We start from the raw sequence: 10,895 nt of genomic DNA on the forward strand, positions 1-10,895 counted from the left end.
AGCTGAGCTTGCAGTTTGCAGTAATTCAATTTGAATTTTCAAACATTTTAAGTTTGAAAAGAACACTGTTAAAACCTTTTAAATAACTTTGCCAAGTAGCAAAAATTGCCATTGGTTATAAATAGGCAAATAAATAAATAAAAAAAGAGCCAAAGTATGAAAGCTAAAGAGTTAATTGGATTATGGAGACAATATTGTCAAGAGGAGAGGGATAGGATCATGTTATAAGTTGGCAAGAAAATGACCTTAAAATGGGGATTCCAATTAGTGAAGGGGGGAACCAGAAAATTCTGGAGACCTTGAAAAAGGAGTGTGCATTCAAAAACACGCGCAAGTAAAGAGAGGGTGGACTGGAGGAAAAAAAAGGGCTACGTAGTTCAATGGCTGGCCTTGCATTGACAGACGCAGATGATGACCTAGAGAATTGGACCATGTCGGCGAGAGTCCCGACTGCACCAGTAGCATTGTCTGCACTAATTCCGGAACCACCAGGGCATCATAATTTATATCCAGTCACTGCTCCCAAATTCAAATCATGCCAGCCTCTCCAGCCCCTTCGTTTAATAGTATGGGCCCTATTTCTGCACCTTCACCATCTGTTAGAGAAGGGGAGCTCTGTTCCACAAGCCCAATTAGCTCTAGGACCCGATCTTGGACAAAGAGAGAGGGGCCTGATCCGATTCAGAAACAATTACGCATACGACCTAGATTCATTAAGACCGATATAGTAGGACAGAAAAGGAAGAGAACAAAGAGAGAGGATGGGAATGGTTCTGAGGAGATGGAACTCCCCTAGTGGAAGGGAAGGACGGCGAAGTCTTTGAAGAGCCAGAGGAATCTGCTAAAGCGCCCCCTAATGAGACTCTGAGACAGTTGCCGCTTTGGAAAATACACAACCCTGATGTTGCAACAGCAGCAGCCCAGCCCACGATAGACGTTTATTTCCCATGGCGACCCAGTGAGATGATGGCTATGCTGGCTGCAATCCCAGACAGGAAGAAATCTCCTGCTGCTTTCGTGGACTATCTGAGAAGTACCATCTCAGTTTATCAAGCTGACTATAGAGACCTTTGGTCCCTAGTCCAGCGGCTTTTAACCCCAGCAGAGCTCCGCCGTTCCCTCAACCACTTGAATTATACTAGCCACGCCGCACTTCAGCAAGCCCATGCCTTGGACGATGATAGACGAGCACAAATCCTGAATGCGTTGAATGCCACATTTCAAAAGCCCATAAACATCTCTGCTATACTGAAGAGCCAGAGGAATTTCTGGAACCTTTTTAATGACATCTCCCGTGGGCAGTCAGGTGACATGCTGTCCCAGAGTGATCAGAATTCCCTTCAATATTATGCTGTATTAATGTATTGCCTACCACCTTCCGTGCCTACTGCCGTGAAATGTGGTAACATGAATTGGACAGAGAACGACCCTTCCCAGATGGCCCGGGCAGTCAGATTTTATTGTAAGGAGGGTGTAGACCAGGAAGGAGACTCAGTTACAAAGATTAAGACTGAGTTTATAATGAAAGAGGATGATCTGAGACCCCAACCAGCGGCAGATATAGATGGAACAATGCATGTTTTAATTGTGGCCGTACAGATCACTGGCATCAGGAACGGCCCTTTAAAAGACGGGCAGCAGAAGGAGACTACCCGACCCTAAAGGAGGGGGTACCCACCAAGGGGAGGACAGACGAGGTAGACCTTATTATATTATTAGCATTGCGCATGTCAAGGAGACACAGCCGGAGTAAGAGATACAGACAGTGAGAATTTGGTAGTTTGGTGCAGTGAGGTAACCAGGAAAGCTAAGTGGTTAATCTAATTGTGCTGTTTTTCAGTTGAAAGTGCAGGGTAGATTAGTGTCTGATTGGCTGCAGCTGCCCCCACCATAAACTTAAATTAAACTAATTAATTAATTAGTGATGGCTGGTCAGGTGATGTGCTTGAGCTGCTTGATGTGCGAGCTGGCAACTCGAAGAGCTCCGGCTCAGAGTTGATGAGCTGGCGTCTGAGCTTCAAACACTGAGGCACATCCGGGAGGGGGAGACTTACCTGGACACTGTGTTTCAGGAGGCAGTCACACCTGTCAGAGTAAGTAGTTTAAATCCTGCCAGTGGCCAGGGACAGCAGGGTGTGACTGCAAGTCAGGCAGGTAAAGGGAACCAGCAGTCAGGAATTCAGGAGCCTCAGCCCTTGACTCTGTCCAACAGGTATGAGGCACTTGCTCCCTGTGTGGATGGCGAACAGGGTTGCAGGAAGGATGAGTCAGCTGACCAAGGCACCATGGTTCAGCAGGCCATTCAAGGGAGTAAATAGGCAAGTCGTAGTTCTGGGGATTCTATTATCAGGGGGATAGATAGTATCCTTTGCGAGCAGGATAAAGAGTCCCGCATGGTATGTTGCCTGCCCGGTGCTAGGGTGTGGGACATCTCTGACCGGCTTGAAAGGATACTGGAGAGGGAGGGGGAGGATCCAGTTGTTGTGGTCCATGTCGGTACCAACAACATAGGCAAGTCTAGGAAAGAGGACCTGTTTAGAGATTATAAAGAGCTAGGATTCAAATTAAAAAACAGGTCCTCAAGGGTCATAATCTCCGGATTACTGCCCGAGCCACGTGCAAATTGGCATAGGGAGGCAAGAATAAGGGAAGTTAACACGTGGCTGAAAGAGTGGTGTGGGAATGAGGGGTTCCTTTTCATGGGACACTGGCATCAGTTTTGGGACGGGGGGACATACACCGTTGGGATCGTCTCCACCTGAACCGAGCTGGGACCAGTGTTCTGGCGAAAAGAGTCAATAGGGTGGTCAATAGGACTTTAAACTAAAGATTGGGCGGGAAGGGAAAGTCAGGGAACCAAGAGGTGAAGTAATCAGCGGGGAGCGTAGCTGCTGAGGAATACAAAAAAACACGAACAGACAAAACTCAAGAGTGGTTACGATTGTCCCCATCCCACAAAATATGACACAGCGTATGGAAAGGCTCAGTAAACCAAGGTCCACCACACTAAGAAAACAAAACGGGACGATCAATAGAGAATTACTGGTGCTATATTTAAATGCGCGCAGTGTACGGAACAAGGTGGATGAGCTTGTGGCCCAGATTGTGACTGGCAGGTATGATGTGGTAGGCATCACAGAGACATGGTTGCAGGGGGTCCAGGACTGGCATTTAAACATCCAGGGATTCACAACCTCTCGAAAAGAGAGAGAGGTGGGCAGAGGGGGCGGGGTTGCCTTGTTAATTAGGAATGAAATTAAATCATTAGCACTAAACGACATAGGGTCAGATGATGTGGCGTCTGTGTGGGTAGAGTTGAGGAACCACAAAGGCAAAAAAACCATAATGGGAGTTAGGTACAGGCCTCCTAACAGTGGTCAGGATCGGGGGCACAAAATGCACCACGAAATAGAAAGTGCATGTCAGAAAGGCAAGGTCACAGTGATCATGGGGGACTTCAATATGCAGGTGGACTGGGTAAATAATGCTGCCAGTGGACCGAAGGAAAGGGAATTCATTGAATGTTTACAGGTGGGCTTTTTGGAACAGCTTGTGAGAAGCCCACGAGGGAACAGGCCATTCTGGACTTAGTGTTATGTAATAAGCCAGACTTGATAAAAGATCTTAAAGTAAGGGAGCACTTAGGAGGCAGTGATCATAATATGGTCGAATTCAATCTCCAATTTGAGAGAAAGAAGGTAGAATCAGATGTAAAGGTGTCACAGTAAAATAAAGGTAACTACAGGGGCATAAGGGAGGAACTCACGAAGATCAACTGGGAGCAGAGCCTAGTGGGAAAGGCAGTAGAACAGCAATGGCAGGAGTTCCTGGGAGTAATTGAGGACACAGTACAGAGGTTCATCCCAAACAAAAGAAAGGTTATCAGAGGGGGGATTAGGCAGCCATGGCTCAAAAAGGAAGTTAGGGAATGCATCAAAGCAAAAGAATCATAGAATTTACAGTGCAGAAGGAGGCCATTCGGACCATCGAGTCTGCACCGGCTCTTGGAAAGAGCACCCTACCCAAGGTCAACACCGCCACCCTATCCCCATAAACCAGTAATCCCACCCAACACTAAGGGCAACTCTGGACACTAAGGGCAATTTATCATGGCCAATCCACCTAACCTGCACATCTTTGGACTGTGGGAGGAAACCGGAGCACCCGGAGGAAACCCACACACACACGGGGAGGATGTGCAGACTCCGCACAGACAGTGACCCAAGCCAGAATCGAACCTGGGACCCTGGAGCTGTGAAGCAATTGTGCTATCCACAAGGCTACCGTGCTGCCTTTAAGAATAAATTAATCTACACTATATCATTCTACCGTAATCCATGTACCTATCCAATATCTGCTTGAAAGTCCCTAATGTTTCCGACTCAACTACTTCCACAGGCAGTGCATTCCATGACCCCACTACACTCTGGGTAAAGAACTTACCTCTGACATCCCCCCTATATCTTCCACCATTCACCTTAAATTTATGTCCCCTTGTAATGGTTTGGTCCACCCAGGGGAAACGTCTCTGACTGTCTACTCTATCTATTCCCCTGATCATCTATCAAGTCGCCCCTCACCCTTCTCTGTTCTAATGAGAAAAGGCCGAGCACCCTCAATCTTTCCTCGTAAGACGTACTCTCCATTCCATGCAACATCCTGGCAAATCTCCTTTGCACCTTTTCCAAAGCTTCCACATCCTTCCTAAAATGAGGCAACCAGAAAGATAAAGCCTATAATGTGGCAAAGAGTAGTGGGAAGTCAGAAGATTGGGAATACTACAAAAACAAACAGAGGATAACAAAGAGAGAAATAAGGAAAGAGAGGAGCAAATTTGAAGGTAGGCTCGCCAGTAACATTAGGAATGATGGTAAAAGTTTCTTTAAATACATTAAAAACAAACGGGAGGCAAAAGTTGACATTGGGCCGCTCCAAAATGACGCTGCTTATTTTGTGATGGGAGACAAGGAAATAGCTGAGGAACTGAATAAGTACTTTGCATCAGTCTTCACAGTAGAAGACATGAGTAATATCCCAACAATTCCAGAGAGTCAGGGGGCAGAGTTGAATATGGTAGCCATCACAAAGGAGAAAGTGCTAGAGAAACTAAGAGGTCTAAAAATTGATAAATCTCCGGGCCCAGATGGGCTACATCCTAGAGTTCTAAAGGAGATAGCTGAAGAAATACTGGAGGCGTTAGTTATGATCTTTCAAAAGTCACTGGAGTCAGGGAAAGTCCCAAAGGATTGGAAAATCGCTGTTGTAACCCCCCTGTTGAAGAAGGGAACAAGGAAAAAGACGGAAAATTATAGGCCAATTAGCCTAACCTCGGTTGTTGGCAAGATTCTAGAATCCATTGTTAAGGATGAGATTTCTAAATTCTTGGAAGTGCAGGGTCGGATTAGGACAAGTCAGCATGGATTTAGTAAGGGGAGTTCGTGCCTGACAAACCTGTTAGAGTTCTTTGAAGAGATAACAAATAGGTTAGACCAAGGAGAGCCAATGGATGTTATCTATCTTGACTTCCAAAAGGCGTTTGATAAGGTGCCTCACGGGAGACTGCTGAGTAAAATAAGGGCCCATGGTATTCGAGGCAAGGTACTAACATGGATTGACGATTGGCTGTCAGGCAGAAGGCAGAGAGTTGGGATAAAAGGTTCTTTTTCGGAATGGCAACCGGTGACGAGTGGTGTCCCGCAGGGTTCAGTGTTGGGGCCTCAGCTGTTCTCTTTATATATTAACGATCTAGATGACGGGACTGGGGGCATTCTGGCTAAGTTTGCCGATGATACAAAGATAGGTGGAGGGGCAGGTAGTATGGAGGAGGTGGGGAGGCTGCAGGAAGATTTAGACAGTTTAGGAGATTGGTCCAAGAAATGGCTGATGAAATTCAATGTGGGCAAGTGCGAGGTCTTGCACTTTGGAAAAAAGAATAGAGGCGTGGACTATTTTCTAAACGGTGACAAAATTCACGATGCTGAAGTGCAAAGGGACTTGGGAGTCCTAGTCCAGGATTCTCTAAAGGTAAACTTGCAGGTTGAGTCCGTAATTAAGAAAGCAAATGCAATGTTGTCATTCATCTCAAGAGGCTTGGAATATAAAAGCAGGGATGTACTTCTGAAGCTTTATAAAGCATTAGTTAGGCCCCATTTAGAATACTGTGAGCAATTTTGGGCCCCACACCTCAGGAAGGACATACTGGCACTGGAGCGGGTCCAGCGGAGATTCACACGGATGATCCCAGGAATGGTAGGCCTAACATACGATGAACGTCTGAGGATCCTGGGATTTTCTTCATTGGAGTTTCGGAGGTTGAGGGGAGATCTAATAGAAACTTACAAGATAATGAATGGCTTAGATAGGGTGGATGTCGGGAAGTTGTTTCCACTAGCAGGGGAGACTAGGACCCGGGAGCACAACCTTAGAATAAAAGGGAGTCACTTTAGAACAGAGATGAGGAGAAATTTCTTCAGCCAGAGAGTGGTGGATCTGTGGAATTCATTGCCACAGAGGGCGGTGGAGGCCGGGACGTTGAGCGTCTTTCAGACAGAAATTGATAAATTCTTGATTTCTCAAGGAATTAGGGGCTATGGAGAGAGAGCGGGTAAATGGAGTTGTAATCAGCCATGATTGAATGGTGGAGTGGACTCGATGGGCCGAATGGCCTTACTTCCACTTCTATGTCTTATGGTCTTATAGACCGACTTCTCCCAGGCAAACCCTTTCCCAACACAAGATTGACTAGCTAATTTAGTCATAAGTAATCTCCAATCGGACAGTGAACCTATTATCTCTCTGCAGACAGGAGATCAACATTACCCATTTGCAATCGACACTGGAGCAGCCATGTCTTCGGTGCAATCAGAACTTCGACTACCACTATCCGACCACACCCAGCATTTGGCGGGGCCCCAAGGATACGTGTGTGAGTATCCTATTTCTGAACCTGTGACAATCATTTATGAGAATAGGTCTACAGATCATCAGTTTGTGGTGACTACTGGATTCGACTGTAACTTGTTGGCCCGAGATTTATTGTGTATCTTCCAGCTACAGCTAGAGTGCAGAGACGAAGGGGTAACGGTTCAATCATGGAGGATGAGACAACAGTGATATATTTCCATCACACCCTAGTGGTGGACGTTAGACATTGAGCATTCACTGCTCCACGTTACCCTGGCCTATGCCAGAACCGGACAGAACAGAGAGTTGGAGGACAAATACCGGACGTTAATTTGGACCGAATGACCAGTCAAGATTACAGCCACAGTCACGGGAAAAGATTTTGTTACAATACCACCACATTTATGGGCACAGTCAGCTTCTGTCGGCCCTCATATTACACGTCAGGTCCATGACTACCATGCCAAGGATCTGGGGCCTATGGTAAGGAGGGCAGTGGATCATTCAGATCTAACAGGGTACGCACTTCAAGCCATGCCAGACGGCACTTCCATAAAATATTTTGAGGTCCCTGAAACGATTAACACTCGACTTCAGTTAACCCACAGCTCTGGAAGAATAGGGGATTGCGTACCTCGGCCATCACGGAAAAGATCCCGCCGGGGTTTAGTTGATGACCTACTGCGGGCTCTCCTTATGTCCGCGCAGATTTCCGTCATTAAATGCGCTGCCCATACAAACGGTAAGACCCCAGTTGACGTTGGTAATGAACAAGCAGATTGTGCAGCGCGGACAGCCCTCAAATTCAGCGGTGCCTAAAATGCTAAGTCAGACAAAACGATCTGCTTTAAATAGATCTGCTTCTGACAAGCCAGTGCCAACCATCCAAGACATCAGAAGGTTACAGCAGGACGCTCCTGAGAGTGATAAACAAATGTGGAAACGGTTAGGTTGTACATATGATTCTGTTTATTCTTTATGGACCACGCCAGCACATCTGACTTGTATGTCTGAGGTACTGGCTTTGTGGGTCATCGAATGTGCATACTTTACAACGCATTGTGGGGCTCGGGGGACTAGTGATTTGTTGCTGGACACTTGGTGGCACACTAAAATGCAGGGGCTGGCCCAGAGTATCAGTAATCGGTGTTTGATTTGTCAGCAATATAACACCGGCAAAGGTATCCCTTGCGGAATGAGGCAAGCCCCATTGCCCAGTGGTCCCTTTGAGACGCTCCAAATGGATTACATTGAGTTGGAAAGGTGTGAATGTTGTCAATGTTTTAAATATGTTTTGGTTATTGTGGATGTGTTCAGCAGATGGGTTGAGGTGTAACCGACTACCGAGATTTTGAAAGATCGCGCCCTAGTTTCGGGGGCCGTTCGGAGGAGGAGGAGCAGTCTCTGTCAGGGAGAGAACCTGAGAACATCTAAGACACTCAGAAGGTAAGAAGGTAAGTAAGTCATTTTTACTCATTATTACTTTTATACCTTTTTCAAATTGTGTGTGTCGGGGGGGAAACTGAAGTGACATCACAGAAAAGCTGTGACCTGAGTGGCTGGTTGGGAATCTACACTGAATTAAAAAAATTAAGCATTGGTAACTAATTAAACATAATTACTGAATTATAATTTAGAGAGGTATCTAAGCCACAGATCGGAGAGTACTATATTTAGCTTTCGCATTTATATTAGAAATCTAGTGCTAGGAAACAGATAGTTAACAGTAACTTTTAAAAAATAAAAATAAAAATAATAATTTAAAAAAAAAACGTTTAATTTTAATTAATTGACGCAATGTCAGTTAGAGGGGTGCAATGCTCTGACTGTGAGATGTGGCAGGTCCGGAAGGTTTCCAGCGTCCCGGATGGCTTCATCTGCAGAAAGTGCACCCAACTGGAGCTCCTCACAGACCGCCTGGTTCGCTTGGAGCAGCAATTGGATGCACTTAGGAGCATGCAGGTGGCGGAAAGCGTCATAGATCGCAGTTATATAAATGTGGTCACACCCAAGGTGCAGGCAGAGAAATGGGTGGCCACCAGAAAGGGCAGGCAGTCAGTGCAGGAATCCCCTGTGGTTGTCCCCCTCTCGAACAGGTATACCCCTTTGGATACTGTCGGGGGAGGGGGTGTATCCTATCAGGGAAAAACAGGAGCAGCCAGAGCAGTGGCACCACGGCTGGCTCTGATGTTCAGAAGGGTGGGTCAAAGCGCAGAAGAGCAATAGTAATAGGGGACTCTATAGTCAGGGGCACAGATAGGCGCTTCTGTGGACGTGAAAGATACTCCAGGATGGTATGTTGCCTCCCTGGTGCCAGGGTCCAGGATGTCTCCGAATGGGTAGAGGGCATCCTGAAGGGGGAGGGCAAACAGGCAGAGGTCGTTGTACATATTGGTACTAACGACATAGGCAGGAAGGGGCATGAGGTCCTGCAGCAGGAGTTCAGGGAGCTAGGCAGAAAGTTAAAAGACAGCACCTCTAGCATTGTAATCTCGGGATTACTCCCTGTGCCACGTGCCAGTGAGGCTAGAAATAGGAAGATAGAGCAGCTAAACACGTGGCTAAACAGCTGGTGTAGGAGAGAGGGTTTCCGTTATCTGACCCACTGGGAGCTCTTCCGGGGCAGGTGTGACCTATATAAGAAGGACGGGTTGCATCTAAACTGGAGAGGCATAAATATCCTGGCCGCGAGGTTTGCTAGTGTCACACGGGAGGGTTTAAACTAGTATGGCAGGGGGGTGGGCACGGGAGCAATATGTCAGAAGGTGAGAGCATTGAGGGAGAACTAGGGAATAGGGACAGTGGGGCTCTGAGGCAGAGCAGACAGGGAGAAGTCGCTGAACACAGTGGGTTTGGTGGCTACCACGATCTTTTTACCCAGAAATCCGTTCACCTGAATGAAACCAAACCACGTTTCCATTCGCTGCCGTTGCTGCTTCTCCTTCCAAACGTTGCAGGAAACGTTATTATTTATTGGTTGTTGTTTTGAGTGCGAGCTTCTTTATATTTCGTTCAGTTACCAAATGAAAGGGTAAATATCTGACTGAACTCGATATAGGTTCAAACCGTTCATTTCCAAACATTCCGATTTATTCTCGAGTCAGTGGCTTGTGCGGGGAGTTCAGCAAATATTTCGAATCACAGTCGCTGCGAGCAGGGCTCGACCCTGCACGGGGAAATCCCATAGGATTTCAAGTCCAACGCCTTAACCACGTCGGCTATCGCAGCTGCGTCTAGTGCGTCATTCATTAGTAATTTGGTCGATAGAATACATTCTAAAACCAGCCTGGAATCACTCCAGGAAGTTACTGCATTCAAACGATCAACGGGGCCCCGGTGTTTATGTGATATTGAATCTTCGTGGAAAATGACCATTGGATTTGGAGAGAAGCCTTGAGAGACTCGAAAACCTCACAATTCCACCGATTGAATAGATTGTGGAACAACATCAGTTACATTGGAAATATATTAGAAATTCAAATGGAACAGGTACACAGTTTACAGTCTGGAAGAAAATTTAAATGATGAAATCTGGAAATTACAGCACAGAAGGAGACCTGTGCAGGCCGAACGGTCACCTGATGACCCGATGACGCAACTAAAATGATCACGTGTCGGGATTCCGGCAGTTCCTCGGATCGCGGTCAGAGCACAAGCCAGGAGGACCTGCTCAATTATTAAGTCAGTTGTTTTTTATTACATGTCCTCGGTCGTCAGTCATTGAGAGACCAGCATTTCTACATGGTGTCAGGAATGGGCAGTATGGCAGAAGGACTTCACCGCATCAACCTCCTTGAATCATAGAATCGTAGAATCTCCAGCGCAGGAGGCCATTCGGCCCAACAAGTCAGCACTGACCCTCCGAATGAGAACCGCAGCAACTCTCTTCAAAAAATGTTTAATTGACACTGCATCAGCAGACCGGCTAGCTCAGTCGGTAGAGCATGGGACTCTTAATCCCAGGGTCGTGGGTTCGAGCCACACGTTGGGCG

The 10,895-nt window shown here is 46.6% G+C and overlaps 2 non-coding genes across 2 annotated transcripts; one reads left to right on the forward strand and one right to left on the reverse strand.

Moving 5' to 3' along the window:
- Positions 1-10,048: 10,048 nt before the first annotated feature.
- Positions 10,049-10,131, reverse strand: trnas-uga (transfer RNA serine (anticodon UGA)). The gene has a single exon. It is a non-coding gene; the product is annotated as a tRNA-Ser (tRNA).
- A 691-nt stretch (positions 10,132-10,822) lies between these two features.
- trnak-cuu (transfer RNA lysine (anticodon CUU)) lies at positions 10,823-10,895 on the forward strand. The gene has a single exon. It is a non-coding gene; the product is annotated as a tRNA-Lys (tRNA).

The sequence above is a fragment of the Scyliorhinus torazame genome, chromosome 24 (assembly GCF_047496885.1).
Source record: "Scyliorhinus torazame isolate Kashiwa2021f chromosome 24, sScyTor2.1, whole genome shotgun sequence".
NCBI lineage: Eukaryota > Metazoa > Chordata > Chondrichthyes > Carcharhiniformes > Scyliorhinidae > Scyliorhinus > Scyliorhinus torazame.